General features: G+C 54.4%; 1 protein-coding gene across 1 annotated transcript in view; it reads left to right on the top strand.

Moving 5' to 3' along the window:
• The first annotated feature begins 3,483 nt into the window (after window positions 1–3,483).
• SH3BP4 (SH3 domain binding protein 4) overlaps window positions 3,484–14,209 on the top strand; it is an 84,838-nt gene continuing 74,112 nt past the window's right edge. Inside the window, 1 exon segment of the mRNA XM_049614630.1 lies at window positions 3,484–3,652. The gene's annotated coding sequence lies outside the window, so the exon portion shown is untranslated.

The raw sequence follows: 14,209 nt of genomic DNA, 5'->3' as shown, positions 1-14,209 counted from the left end.
GAGTTCAGGACCATATGTGGCCCTTGGGAGTTTTCTTCTTTGACCTGCTATCTCTGGGGCCGCTGTGTCTATTTTGAGAAGCACTTAGAGTGAATCTTCGGTGGTGGCGATTGGTGCGGATTAAGCTTAAACTACTGCGGGTCGAAATAACAGAGGCACGTGTTGACAGTCCAAACCACCCCACTCCCTTCCTCTAACCTATCTGTGCATTTTGCTTTCCTACACTCAAGAATCTTCCTAGAATGGCATTTTTCCTACGCACAGAATACAGACCCTTCTAGAAGAGCCCACACTCGTGGAGGAATCCTTTTGTGAAGTCTGAAGTTCGCTTTCTCAGCCTGTCTCCTCGACTCTTTCCCCTCAGAGCAAAGTTACCAAGTTGTCCCCTTCATAACTACAGGGACTTGAAAAAAAGGTATTTCTGTGCACAGATGATACAAACCTAAGCTTGCTTTCTTAGCAAGCACACGTGTAGATATGTGCGTGTGTAAGTAATGATGACAAGGGCTTATGTGTATAAATAATATACACACAACACGGAGCAATCTGCATGCATTCTCTCCCATCGAATCCTTGCGAGCACTGCACCCATTTTCAGATGAGTAAACACCCAGCCATTCAGCGGTGCGGCTGGCATTCAGCCACGGGAAGCCCCATCTCAGTGCCCATTACAGCCAGCCTGGCTTCCTCTGTGTACTTGAGCTTGTGTTTACACATACGAGAGTGAAGACACACATTCACATCACACACCCGTGTAAGATAAATTCAGGCACAAACACACTAACGCATATGTAAATGCTTAGGAAATGTTTCTGCAGGGACATATAATAATGCACTTTTAACCCGTGGACTCCTGGGAGAAGGTATGAAATGGTTACACTACACACTTTTCTAATCATCCCTGTCCTTTGAAACAAACATGCGTTAGTTTCGTACCTGAAACCCCAACTTACTGATTTTGCTGTACATGTTCCCACTAGAAATGGTTGTTGGGTCATTGAACGTTAGGAATGGCTTACCTGTTTGTTTCTTTGTTTCTTTTGTCTTTGGAAGGGCAAGGAATAAAAATTGGTGGGACGAGAAAGCATACATTCAACAGGAAGCAACCTCTTGAGACCTCCTTGCCTTCGAGAACAAGAAAGGCAAAAAGAGTCTGCACACAACTTACCCTAAACGTGCAACATTGTCGCCCAGCTTCTCCCAGACCCGACTCTGGCTTTCTTATTTATTATTTCTGTGTGTTGAATGCTGATCTGTGCTAATCTGCTAAACAGTTTACATGCAGCATTTAATTTTCATATTTGTTTAGGAAACTGAGTCACAGAGAGGTAAAACAGCCAGAGATTCAAGCCCAGCAGGCTGGCTCCCAGGTCAGTGCTCTTAGCCTGTCCTGATACCATTGAGAATTTCCTGGGCCCCCCAAATGCCCCTTTGATGTTCTCTTCCTCTCTGAGTCTTCTCTACCTGCCCTTTCAGGGTGACTGCCTCCTTTTAAAAGTTGCAACATACATTTTAGGGCTAATTGTATCATTTGCAGGAATTCAGTTGCCCACACCAAAATCAGAACACCAATATTCACCCTTCTTGAACCATGTCTCTGTCTTCCTGTGTCCTCTGAAAATCCAGGGTTTGCATTTAGAATCCTGTGCTCCCATAAGATCCTGATACAGCACATAAAATGAGCATAATAAGGGGCGTGTGGGTGGCTCAGTCAGTTAAGTCTCTGACAGGCTCAGGTCGTAATTTCATGGTTCCTGAGTTTGAGCCCAGCATCAGGAACAGCTCAAGCCTGGAGCCTGCTTTAGATTCTGTGTCTCCCTCTCTCTCAGCCCCTCCCCTACTCGTGCTCTGTCTCTCTCTCTCTCTCTCTCTCTCTCTCAAATAAATAAACATTAAAAAATTTTTTTAAATGAGAATAATAAAAGTATCTGCCCTACTGGTTAATGGCGAAAAAGGACTCAAGGGGTAACTAGCTATGGACCTTGGTCAGCCAATGATAGCTTTTGTCCCAGGAAAGACCCCTGATTCCTCCAGGTTTCTGCATTGTGAGGGCCTTCAGTCGTGCAGGGGGGACTCCCGTGCTGCAGTAAGAAGGCTGGCAATTGCCGGAAGTGGTTAGAATCCAGTCTCCAGAGTGGTCTCAGGTCAAATTCTGGTTCTATTACTTTCTTGCTGTCCAATCAAACCCTGGAGCTTCAGTCTATGCAAGTGTGAAATGGACTAAAGAGAGTAGCCAAGTATGGGATTTAGGATTAAGTGTGTCACCCCATGGAAAGTGCTTGCCACGCAGTAAGTCAGTGGTGGTTCAATTTACTGAGCATTTATTGAGCGCTTATTGCATGCCTGGCTTAGGGACACAGGCTTGGCGAAACGTAAACGGTTATGATGCTACGTATTCCACTTGCATTTTGCGCAGCAGGAAGTACTCCTTTGTAACGTTCACCGTGACTGCCTTTCTTTTCGTCTTACTTTTCCATTTTGCACTTGCCCTCACAGCCCCGCAACCGCCTGCATTCCACCGTCCTCGACCGGTGTTAGAAACAGGATTCTCAGAGTTAGGCACCACCCTCCGCGTTCTGGCCGACGCTGGAGGATCCAAACCTCACCCAGGGGTCCCTCTTGGAGTTCTCCAAGAAGGGGTGGAAGGACAGGGGTGCGGGAAGCACAGGAGCGTGACCGAAAGGTCACTGTGAACCAGGCGCATCTAGATCTGCTCGGTGCCAGGGACCACGACCCCGGGGGCGCCCGGCGACCGGGACCCCATTCTCCGGGCTGGCGCCGGGAGGAGGAAGAGGAGGAGGCACCGAGGCCAGGTCCCCGCCAGGGGTAGGAGAGCCGCGGCGCCACCCCCCGCCGGCACGCTCTCTCCCGGGCGGGCCTCCGGCGGCCCCGGCACAGCCCCGCCCCTGCAAACCACACCCGGCTCCGGCCTCCCGGAGGCCCCGTCGGCCCCGCCCCCTTCGCGCTCGCCCCACCCCCGGCCTCCGGCGACAACGGCTCGGCCACGCCCCCTAATTATCCACATTCCGCCCCTCGGCCTCTCGGCTGCCGCAGCGAGGTCCGCCCCTCCATGTTGGCCCGCCCCCTACTTATTCCTACCCCGCCCCGGCCTAGCAGCCGCCTGGGCTAAACCCCGCCCCCACGGCCTCGGGGGAGCTGGGGGGACCCGCTGGTCCACACCCCGCCCCTGCCTCTGGCCCCCCCGGCCCCATGATCGGCCACGCCCCCTTCGCTCTTGCCCCGCCTCCGTCCGATAGGCCTGCGGAGGCCTGCTCCCTGCTCCCCCTCCCTGTCCCCCTTTTCTCCCTCACTCCCCGTCTCCCAAGTGGCCTCGGCTCAGGCACCGCCCTGCCCCCAGGCCCCGCCCCGGCGCGGAGACCACCCCTCCCCTCCGAGCCCGGGTCCCCGCCTCGCGCGCCCCGCCCCCGCTCCCGCCCCCGCCCTCGCGGCCCCGCCCCGGCGCGGGGACCACCCTCCGCCCGCGGAGGCGCGGGCCGAGCGCTCGGGGCACTCTCGGCGGTCCCGGCCGTTCGCCGCCGCCGCGCGGAGATTCGCGCGGAGATTCCGCGGAGCCGCGCGCGTCCCCGGCCGGGCTGAGCTCCCAGACCGCGACGAGAGCCGCAGGAGCCCGCGGGGACGCAGTGCGAGCCAGGTAAGCTGGCGGCAGCCCGGCCGTCCCCTGCGGGCCGCTCCCGCCCCGCGCCCGGCCTCGCTCCCGCGGCGCCTGCCGGGGCTCGGCGGGCTCGCACCCTCGTGGGCGCCGATCGCTCGCCCGTCGCCTGAGTTCGGAGCTCCGGCTGCCTGGGCACGGCCGGCGCCGGGAGGCTTCGGGAAGACTCGCGCCCCTGGCCGCCTCCTGGGCTCCCGAGTCACCCCGGCGCAGGCGGCCGGGCCGGGGTTCCGGGCGCCGAGCCGCTGTCGGAGCCCCCCTCTCCTGGCCCTGGCGCCTCCCAGGCAGGCCCTGCGGGGTGGCCCGGCTCGGTGACCGCACGCGTCCCCGGGGCGCCCCCTCGCGCGGCTCTGGGGAGGAGAAGGGGCGCGCGGTCCCGGGTTAAACTTGTTGGTGACAATGCATATTTCAACTTCGGAGATCCCTCGTTTTAGGATGGAAATGAAAATCCCGGGTTCTGGCCCGGCTGTCCGGTGAGCGAGCAGCCGCGAGCTGATAGCGCGGGCGGCCGGCGGGTGGGGACGGCCGGGAGAGAGGCACGTTGTTCTCCCAAGTGATGTTTCCCGGGAAGCCGGCTCCGCGCTGCGGATTGGTGGTGCCCGGGAGTGCGGGCGGCTCCTGGCCCGCGGCCGCTCCTGCAGCCGGGGGACCAGGCCGGCGCTGGCCCTTCCCCGGGGTGCCGGGCGGCGCGCGGGCGGCGGGCCCTCTACGTGCCGAGAGGCCGGGGAAGTCTCCCGGCCAGTGAGATTCAAGAAGGGGACGTTGGGCTGGATTTTATTCGTGCTGATTCTTGGCAAGTTAATGCAGCAGATTTGCACTGTGTCCTCCATCAGTAATAAGTTCGTGTAACTTTTGATCACAAAAGCAGTATATGCTTTGGGTAGAAAACGTAATAAAAAGAAACAGAAACAGTAAAACAGAAACCATCCGGGATCGCACTCTTCCTACCTGCCTTCAATGTTTACATTCTTGGGGTCACAGGCTTGGCGATTTAATGAGTAAGTTACAACTGGAGCCTCTCCTGCCTAAATCAAAGTAATCGCTTTACGCGACCTTACCCTTCCCCACCCTTCCAAGTGTGATGGTCTCTGAACACCAAAGTTTGGGTTTATTGGCCTGGCTCCCTTCTCAGCTGGCCACGGGTTCCCTTCCTGCAGGCCTGAGGTGGAGAGAGAGGGCGCAGTCAGCTTAGAACACTGGGTAAGACTTGATTGGCCTGGTGCCTCTCCACCTTCCCCTGTGGTTTTGGTTCCTTGCCTTGTAATAATGAAGGTAATGATTCTCAATCTGCTTCTCAGGCCACCATAAAAATTAATGGGTGGTTTGCAAAGCGTTTTGACATTCTTGGATGGACAGCGGCTGTACTTTAAGGGGCTAGGGAGCATTTTGGTGTTCCACGTTGCTGTCGTCATCAAATAAAAACAGTCTACCTCCCACCTGGCTGCCCTGACCAGGAAACAGTCTCTACTGATGTCCGGTGGAGCCTGGAGAACGTTCCCGGCTCCCTGCTCAGTGCATTCTGTCCAACAGGTCGGGGAGGGGGCGGGGGCTTGGAAGGAGACAGCACCCCCCAATCCGCGTCCTCGCTCTGCTTTCTGCATGTGGGCGGATGTGGGGAGGGTGAGGGGAGACTGACATTAAGTGGGCCCCCCGTTGCACAGGCCCCCGTGCCTGTCCATCTGTGGAATGCCAAGGCCACGCTGATCCCAGAAGGAACAGTTAGTTCTGGGAGGACTCAGAAAGTGAACAAACCTGGCTTCCTAGGGATTTGTCTTACAGCTCGCTTGTTTACTAAACGAACAATGAGCAGCTCAGATCGGCGGTGCCGGAGAAGCTTCTGTGAGCTTTAGTTTTTTTCCTGTTGTTCCAAGACGCAGGCCCCACACTTTGTGGCCTTTGAAAACAATTACTAGCGACTCGGACCTGGTGTGCGAAGCCCGCGTGGGGAGCGGTGCACGCACGTTGCCTTTTGTTCCCCCGGCGGAGAAACCACGGTGGCAGAGCCTCTCTGTAGGCCGGTCTGCAGGGCGCCTGTTTGTCATTTGATAGTTTCGTGTGTTTATTGTTGCTACCACCAGCACTTTGATCTGCCCAAGGTCTAGCTGATCGCAGCCCAGACACAGGGGGATTTCCAGAAGGACCCAGAATGGGGGCTGGACAAATTGCAGCTAAGTGTCCTTAACTGGGCCGTCTGCCAATTAGTGTTATGCTCTTAATTTTCTCGGTGGAGGGAGGAAGAGGCAGTCTTCCTGAATTTTCTCCCTTGCTGTTGTTTGCTAACTTGATTTCTGGTTACCCAGCAGCCTGGAATTACTTTCCTGCGGCTGCTGGTGCAGACTTTTTTCTTATTCTAATGGCTTCTAGTCCGTCGATAAGGTATGCTAATGTGAATGGGGTTTACGCCCTTGGGTCCTGGGAGGCCGCTCCCACATTTAAATCTTCAGATCGCAGCCAGTTCCTTGTGGGAGGAGGCCCCCTGGCTTCCCTCAGCTTCTTAGGGGAAGCCCTTGACCCAAACAAGGTTAAGAATCCCTGAGTTCGACCCTTGCCGACCTCATGCCGGGCTCCACGCAAATGTCTGTGGCTCCCTGTTTAGGGCGTCAGCCTTGTTTTGACTGAGTAGAAGCTGCTGTTGTAGCGAGCGGGCCTTGGGCCAGCCACGTGGGTTTTCCTTAGGTCTGTTATTTTCAAATTCAACACCTGAACCGGGCAGTGCTGTGACTTTTCTTCTGAGAACTGGAGTCAGGCCCCCGGGATATTTTCGAAGGCCCTGGAGATGCACACCGGGGCATCTTTGCCCCGAGGTCACTGCCTGACAACCCAGTTACTGGGAAAAGGGACACCGAGCAGCTGCCTAGACATCACCCAGAGTGCTCTGGCTGGCTTTGCTCCTGGCCCAGAGGGGAGCCCGGGGTCTTTCAGTGTTTACACTCAGCTCCCAGGACTCTGCGCCTCCGGCCTCCCCAGCTATTGGCACAATAGAAGCCCCACCTTCCGCCTTCACCCTCCGCGGGAGGGACAGAAAAATAATTCACCGAGTCCCCGAACACCCAGGGCACAGTCCCGCGACTTATTCAGGATCTCTCAGGAAGCCTGAGCCTGCTTTTCAGTGGGCCCTGGGGCATCTGTGTGTTACGTAACGGCACCTGGTGCCATCTGGCCGCACGTCTTAAGGGAGAGGATGTCCGTATTCGGCCTTTCGAAGGCAAGAGAATGCAGAAGGTATTTTAGAAATAAAGGGGTGTGTTTCAGGGAGGGAAGGGTGAACCCCACCCGGGGCATCACGGCCCCCCATCCGCCAGGTGACCCAGTGCCCGCCCGAACCAAACGCTCAGTAAGCGAGTAAGATTTCAGGAAGTAGAGAGGTGGGCTGGGTTCACCTAATTGGAGTTGAAATTTGGGGCGGTTTGGGGGCAAGAAGGGCTTACGAAGCATCGGGCCTGGAGTGCACGCTTAAAAATCCTTCCAGACACCGCGGCGAGGGGTTCCATTTTACAAGGAAGCTACGAGAATGTAAGCAGCTCTCACAACACAGTGGTCCAAAAAGTGCTCGAGCTGAGAAATCAGCCTATATCTGCCTGAGCCCAGAGCTCGTGATCGCATCTCCCAGTGTGCTAAAATGAAAAGCATTCATACCTTTGGGTCACATGAAGCCACGCACAGGAAAATAGCAGAGTACCTGCCTCCCTTGCACAATTCTAAAAAAGCTTGCACTCTGAAGGTGAGACATCTCTAAAACCCATAAAAATCTCTGCAGCCTAAATGGAAGGCAGCCGGTTGGCACCTTTATTCCCCGGAGTGGGGTGGGGGGGGTGGCTGTGTCCCGCCCTGTCCGCAGGGTCAAGGTTGATTTCTTTGGAAGACTGAGGTTTTGAAGTTGGGGTAACTCGGACAGGAGCCACCGTGAAGTCTGTTCTGGTACCAGGAAGCGAGGGTATTCCGGGCAGATGAGGTCACTAGAACAAGGTAAAGATTATGGGAAGTCTGTTAAGTCAATGTAAGATAAGGATTCCGCCTTCCGCGTCGTAATCAAATAAATGACATGCCCCGCGATTATGCTTATCTGCTCATTAAAAGCTTGTCTCTGGAGAAACTCTCTGCTGGTTCCTGTTAGCCCCACTCCTCTGAACAAATTGAGAAGAAAACTTCCCGTGGAAGGCTTCTGTGGTTCCAGAATTCCTGGTATTCATTTCTCCGCTCTCTGTCTTCCTCTTTCCCCCAGTCTGTGGGACTGAGGCAGGAAACCCTGTCCCATTTTTAGGAACACGCAAGCCTGCTCTGGTCCCCGGGCCTGGAGGGAATAGAGGTGTCCTTTGCCGGCCCGCCCGGGCCCGTGCTCCACTGAAAACCCCACTCTCCGAGGAAAGGAACAAAGAGCCTTTCTGGCGGCACCTGCCGGTTAGGGTGCTGTGGTGTCAACACCCCACTGGCACCAGCTGCGGCACTAAATGTCGCACAACCTGCGGGAGCCAGTGGGAGCCGGCTGCAGCCCGCCTTTCGTTGCACTGAGCCTCCGCAGCCGGCCCCCTTACCGAGTGGGGGAACCCGTGACCCAGTCGCCTGGCTTCTGCCCGGACCGCGTGTGCCCGGCAGCTGGGCCGGGAGAGGACGCGGATGTCGCTGGTAGCCTGATTCGGCCAGCCTCAAAACGTACTGGACGTGGAAATCTCCTGGGAGATTTTGTAAAAATCCACCTTCGCCAGCCTGGTGCCCGGTGGAATCCAGATCTCTGAGGGTGGGGCCCAGACACGGGCAGTTTCTACAAACTCCCCATGAAAATCCCCGTTCTACTCTAGTACTCAGGGCTCCACTCCGCCGAGGTGGGGGAATTTGTAGGAAGGACTGGAGATGTGGTTTGGGGCCGGGTGGGGCAGACCCGGTATTTGAGGCCAGGGAAGGTTTTTAGGGCCAGGTTCTTGGAAAGGCAGGCAGAGGTCCCCGATCTTTCCAGTTGCCCTTTGGAGACCTTACTCCGTCGGCCCTTTCCTTCCGTGGGTGGCGATCAGCATACTTCCTGGTGGTGCCTTGGTCTCTCCCACTGGTCTAGAACAGAGAAGGGTGTTCGTGGACAAAGGGATCAGGATCAAGCCAGGAGGCCTGTCCTTGGGGCGATCGCTTCTTGGGTGGGTTTTTGAAGAGCTGATTTTAAAGCAGAGTGCCAGAGTCGAGAGGAGCTTCCCAGGACCACCCAAGCGAAGAAAGGAGAGACTAAGGGCTTTGTGAGTCTGAGCTTGGTTACACACATAATCTGATTATTTGTTCTCTATCATCATTAGCAGCCAAATTATTTTAAAACAGCGAGAGCTCCTTGGGAGACAGCAAGCACGTGGGAAGGGGGGAGTGTCCTTGAACTTCTGAGCCAGGCTTGTTAGCAGGCCTGTTAGCAGGAAGGGGGAAGCTAGGCCCCCGGGATGCAGAATTGGAGGAGGCGTCCCTGGGGTTGTTCCCTTACAGGGTGATGAGACGAGGACCGGTTGAGAGCGCCGACTGGGGCCTCGTTTCCTTAGGGTTGAGCCCATGAATGTGGAACAGCTCACTGGAGACTTTGAGTGTGAGCTGGGGCCCCTGGGAGCACGCTTCGGGTCACCCCATGAAGATGGGGCAGGAAAGCCAAGGGGGAGGAGGAAAGAAGCTGCTGGAAGCAGAAGACCACGCAGGCTCTGTGTCCCACCAAGCCGGGCAGGAGGATATGGGGTGTAGAGGAAGGGGGTTGAGAGCCTGACATAAACAGGGTGGTTGTGGGGTTGATCAGAGAAGCAGCATCAGGAAGACAGGGGGCCACTGGGTTTGGCTTGTTAGACCCGTATGATTGTGGTGGTTGGAAGCTTCTAGAAAAAAATCGAGAACACCAAGCGTGGACCACTGAGAAGAATGTTGGCGGTAAAGGAAATAGGACTGTCGTTTGATGGTATCGAGACAAGAGGGACCCAGGGCTGGGTCAGAGGGCCTGCGATGCTCCAGGGCAATGAGTGGGTGAGTGGCCCCGGGTCCCCTGAGGGAAGGAGATGGTTGTGGGTGGTTGTCATTGGGAAGAACAGGTTACAGAAGCCTTCCCCAAATGCCTTTTCGCCCTGTGCTCATCTGGCTCGTTGTTTTGCTCGCCTTTGGGGGGTGCTGGCTGGGGGACTCCTGGGTGCAGGCCCCTTCTCAAGAATCCCTTCCTGGGTCCCCAAGATGGGGAGCTGACCCTGCTCCCTGCATGTCTGTTGACCCGCTAGGCTGGACACTGCTCAGCACCGGTTACAATTGATCGCCACACCTTCCATGCACAGACAGTGTGTCCCCTGAACGTGGGAACTGACAGGTGGAGAGAGGGGCTGACCAAGCTGAACACTCAAGGCGGTGACCTCCCGTATAAGCATTTGGGGAGCACGTTAGCATTCTCTTCTTAGACATCTTAACAGTTCAAAACGCACACTGGGTGGCGGAAGTAATTTCTGGCTTTTAAGAATTCTGGCCTGTGAATGGTAATCAGCTTACTCGGAAATGTCGAGTGGCACCTCTGTCACTCTGCCATTTACCGTTTCATTCAGCGAGGCTCACCCCACCTTTGCTTACCCATTTCCCGCCACTGCCCCAAATTCAAATCGAAAGGATTTGAATTTTTAATAGGTTTTGAATACAAAGAAGTAAGTGGGATATGGTAACGCTGCACATGCGTTCGACTCTCTGTTTCTTATGACCCTGAGAATCGTGGCTTTGGGAAGTGGTATCACATATGTGTACGTGTCCTTTGGGCGAATGGAAAGTCAAGGCGCTGTGTTGAAACTTCACTGGAAACCATCACTGGACCTGATACAATAATACATGTAAATAACTCACGGAAAGTGCCGGAATCGCTCAGCTGACGGCGTGGAGGTCCATGGTCACAGTCGACACAGTCGTCTGCTCTGGTCTGGTCTCCCTTTTCCTCTCCGTCGCCCCCATCCCGAATACCCCTCGCGGAAGTTGGGCTATTTTTCCCCCCCCCCTTTGTGGTTTCAGAAATCAGTGTTCAAGACGTTTACAGGGGAAAAGCTCTGTCCCTCAGAGTCCTGGTGTCCTGGCGACACCTGTTGGATATTTTACCTTTGTAGTGCCGGATGAGGAAACCGCAGTGTCCCGTTTTGTTCACGTTTCAGGCCCTCGTCAGAGGGTGCCGGCTCAGGGTGACGTCTCGGGAGATCGGACACTGGCCGTGCATCCAAAATGAATTTCTTCGAGTTCATGCAGCGCACGTGTTTCGCTCGTATTTTATTAGAACCATCTATGATTTCAGGACTGCTCACCTGGGGACAAGTGTATGCTGGTCACAGAGACAGGTGCCTGAAGGACCTTCTCTGCTCCGTAATCAGGGCTGTGGCGGATGCTGGCAGTCACAGGTGGTATAGCGACTGTGGGAAGAGAGGAAAAGGCCACCAGGAGTTCATTTTCTCCAGGTGCGAGCCTTGTCCTTTCCCTCACTTGTATTTTATTTGTAAATATCTTAAGAGCCCGAGAAATTCAGTTTCAGGTAATTTGACATTTAGATGCTCATCTCTCGGAACTGTAGTTACTGTTTGAAAGGGATACACACACACACACACACACACATACACACACACGCACGCACGCGCACACACTTGAAATACTCCTATCCACCTTTTAACATGGAGATTTTTCTGTGGTTTCAAGTATTCATCGGGCTTTTCCTCCTTGTCAGGCACTGTGCCGAGTCTCCTATAAATGGCCTTTTCTTTTCAGTCAGTTAGGAAACAGCCTGACTTGCACAAGCGAAAGTCACACGTGCTTCAAGGAAAATCTTCAAGGAAAATGAAGAACGAAGCGACCAGCCACCTATCTTGTTCTTCCAGCCCTGTTCTTTGTACACAAGCCGCTGTCCGGGAACAGAAATAGGGGAAACTTAAGTGTTTCACAGACCGGAATCCGGGAAGTTCCTCTTTGCCGTGGTGTCTCCCATGACTCGGGGCACACCTGGGGTTTCTCAGTCCCATGCACCTGTCCGTGTCTGGAACTTGGGCTTTTCTGTTTACTTCTGATTTTGACACCGGACAACTTCGAGACCCGGCTTTCTTGTCTGGGAAAGGGTGGTGTAGTGCTTACTTCTGGGAGCTGGGAGATGTCGGCGCGGAGGTGTGGATTTTACCGCATCAGCCCCGTACCTATCCTGGAAGGTTTTTGTGACCGTGGCCTCTTTTGAGTCCTGTGTGCACCGCAGGTGTTTTCTTAAATACTGAGTAAATAGAGATTCTTTGGTGATGTCTCGCCGTCTGCATTAAACCGGAGTGTAGGGCTTCGATATTTTTAGGTGTTCAGTCTGACCTTTGGACCGCATACAGGCGCAGACTGATGGCGTGATGTATTGGTAGATGTCTAAATAAGGATCACTTCCCCAATCCTTGCCCCATTCCTCAAATCTCTGGGAGCAGGAGGAAATGGGAGGGATACAGTCAGCAGGTTGTGCCCCAGGCTCAGACCTGGGCTGGATTGTGGCTCTGGCTGGTCTCACGTGTGGGGGGACCAGCAGCCGGTCACTGGTGGACGCTGAGCCTGCGTTTTAAAAGGCCTGACCTGCCCGGACTACCCTGAGGGCTGCGAGTGGGGGGACTGAGAAGGGAGTTGTGTTTAATGCAAGTACTTTCTAGATAAACCCATTTTTCTGGAGGAGTTTATTGTGATTTTTTCCTTCTTTTCTCTTAAAAAAATAAAAAGACCTCTCCCCCTGAGGTTTTTAAAATTAGTCAAGTAATCATATGTTCATCTTAGAAACATTACAAGACGTGGGGCGCCCGGGTGGCTCAGTCGGTTAAGCATTCAGCTCTTGATTTCAGCTCAGGTCGTGATCTCAGCGTTTGTGAGTTCGAGCTCCTTGTCAGCCTGCTTGGGATTCTCTCTCTCCTCTCTCCACCCCTCCCCTGCTCGTGCGTGCTCCCTCCCTCTCTCTCTCTCTCTCTCTCTCTCTCTCTCCCCTCTCAAAATCAATAAAAATAAACTTAAAAAAATATATTACAAGATGCAAAAGGAGAAAAAAGTTCACATCACTGGAAGTCGGCCACTCACGATAACCACTCTGGTGTGGACAGGACATTTTTCTTAGGGTCTCTCTGACATCTTCAGAGGTTAAGTCCAAGCCCTTGCAAACAGAGCAGGATAGTAGAGCGGGGACTTGTTCAGTGTGCACCTGATGCATAGCAAGTCCTTCTTATTTTTGAATGAACTCTATACTTTTGAAAAACTGCTTTTTACCTAAAATTGTTGCTGACGTATTTTCACATCAGCAAACACAGATTTGGACCCCCAAATGACCGTCAGATTTGTACGGGAGGTACCCTCTTTAACAAATCCTTATTCAGAGACCATTTCCAGCTCCTCTGAAATTATCAACAGTACTACAGTGAACATCTCCATACACACATCTTTCTTTCAGTACATGTAAGTTTTTCCTTTGGATGAATTTTTTACCACTATTGTGCTCAAATTCTCCAGAGGACTTCTAATTCTATTAACGGTTGGACGAATGTGTAATCGCTACTCAGAGAAACACCTCCAAAGGCAGTGACCTTGAGAAGAGTTTCTACATCTGATTCATGCAACCCGGTGAACTTTAAGACCAGCCTTAGACCTGCCGGTACCCCAAACCCTCATGCTCTGCATTGGGAGCTTTTGGGGTGGGCTTGGAAACACACACCTGAATTTTAGGATGTGCACTTACACGCGGGTTTCAAAAACATTAACATCTGGGGGGAAGTGTGCGTCTGAGGACACAGGAGGAGTTTCTGTCGGAGGTCCTAGGGGCCCCCTCCGCCCTGGAAAGGAGTGACTGATGATTTCCTCGCCGGCAGCTTCAGGAACTGTCATTGCTAGGGCCCCCCCCCTGCCTCCCAGGGCCATGTCATTCTGGGCACGGGGGTGATTTGTGGGGCGGTGTCTCTGATCAGCTGTGACAAGACGGACTGCGGTTGGATCTGGTGGGTCTGGCCCAGGGCAGCGCCCCAGACTTGGTTTTCAACTTCCAGGTTCATTAAGAGGCGAAAGGGCTTGCTGCCTTCCACGGACAGTGAGGCCGTCCTTTTGATTCCTAACCGCGGTCTGCTGTCACAGGACTTCTTCGTTCTGGCAAGAGAGGAAGACTACGTTCGGGGTGGAATGTGTTTTGGCCTGTGTCCTCAGCGTGGCTTTGCAACGGGGGCCTGGCTGCCTCCTCTTGGCACAGCCGCGGCCATGAGTCACTGCTCACCTATTGTAACATGAGGCAGCACTGTGGAGGCTGACGGGAAGGCCCGGGGACAGCTCCTTCGCTCTGGTTATTTGTTCTCGGTGGAGTTCGGGGGGCGGGGAGCCCCTAGACTGGGCCTGAGCGCTGAGCCTTTTGTGACTCTCCGGGGCGCTGTCCCTGGCCCTGTTCCCCCCGATTAGCTGTTGTTTGACTCAAAGTCCTTCATTCCCTCACTCACACTGACCCTGCTGTGTGCCAGGCAGGAGGCTGGAGAAACCACTGGAGGAGGCTTCTGTCTAGGGAAGTGGCCACCAGAGTACAGGAGGAGAGGTCAGGGTTCGCGA

The sequence above is a fragment of the Panthera uncia genome (genome assembly GCF_023721935.1).
Source record: "Panthera uncia isolate 11264 chromosome C1 unlocalized genomic scaffold, Puncia_PCG_1.0 HiC_scaffold_3, whole genome shotgun sequence".
NCBI lineage: Eukaryota > Metazoa > Chordata > Mammalia > Carnivora > Felidae > Panthera > Panthera uncia.
This window is presented reverse-complemented; position numbering and strand designations above follow the sequence as displayed.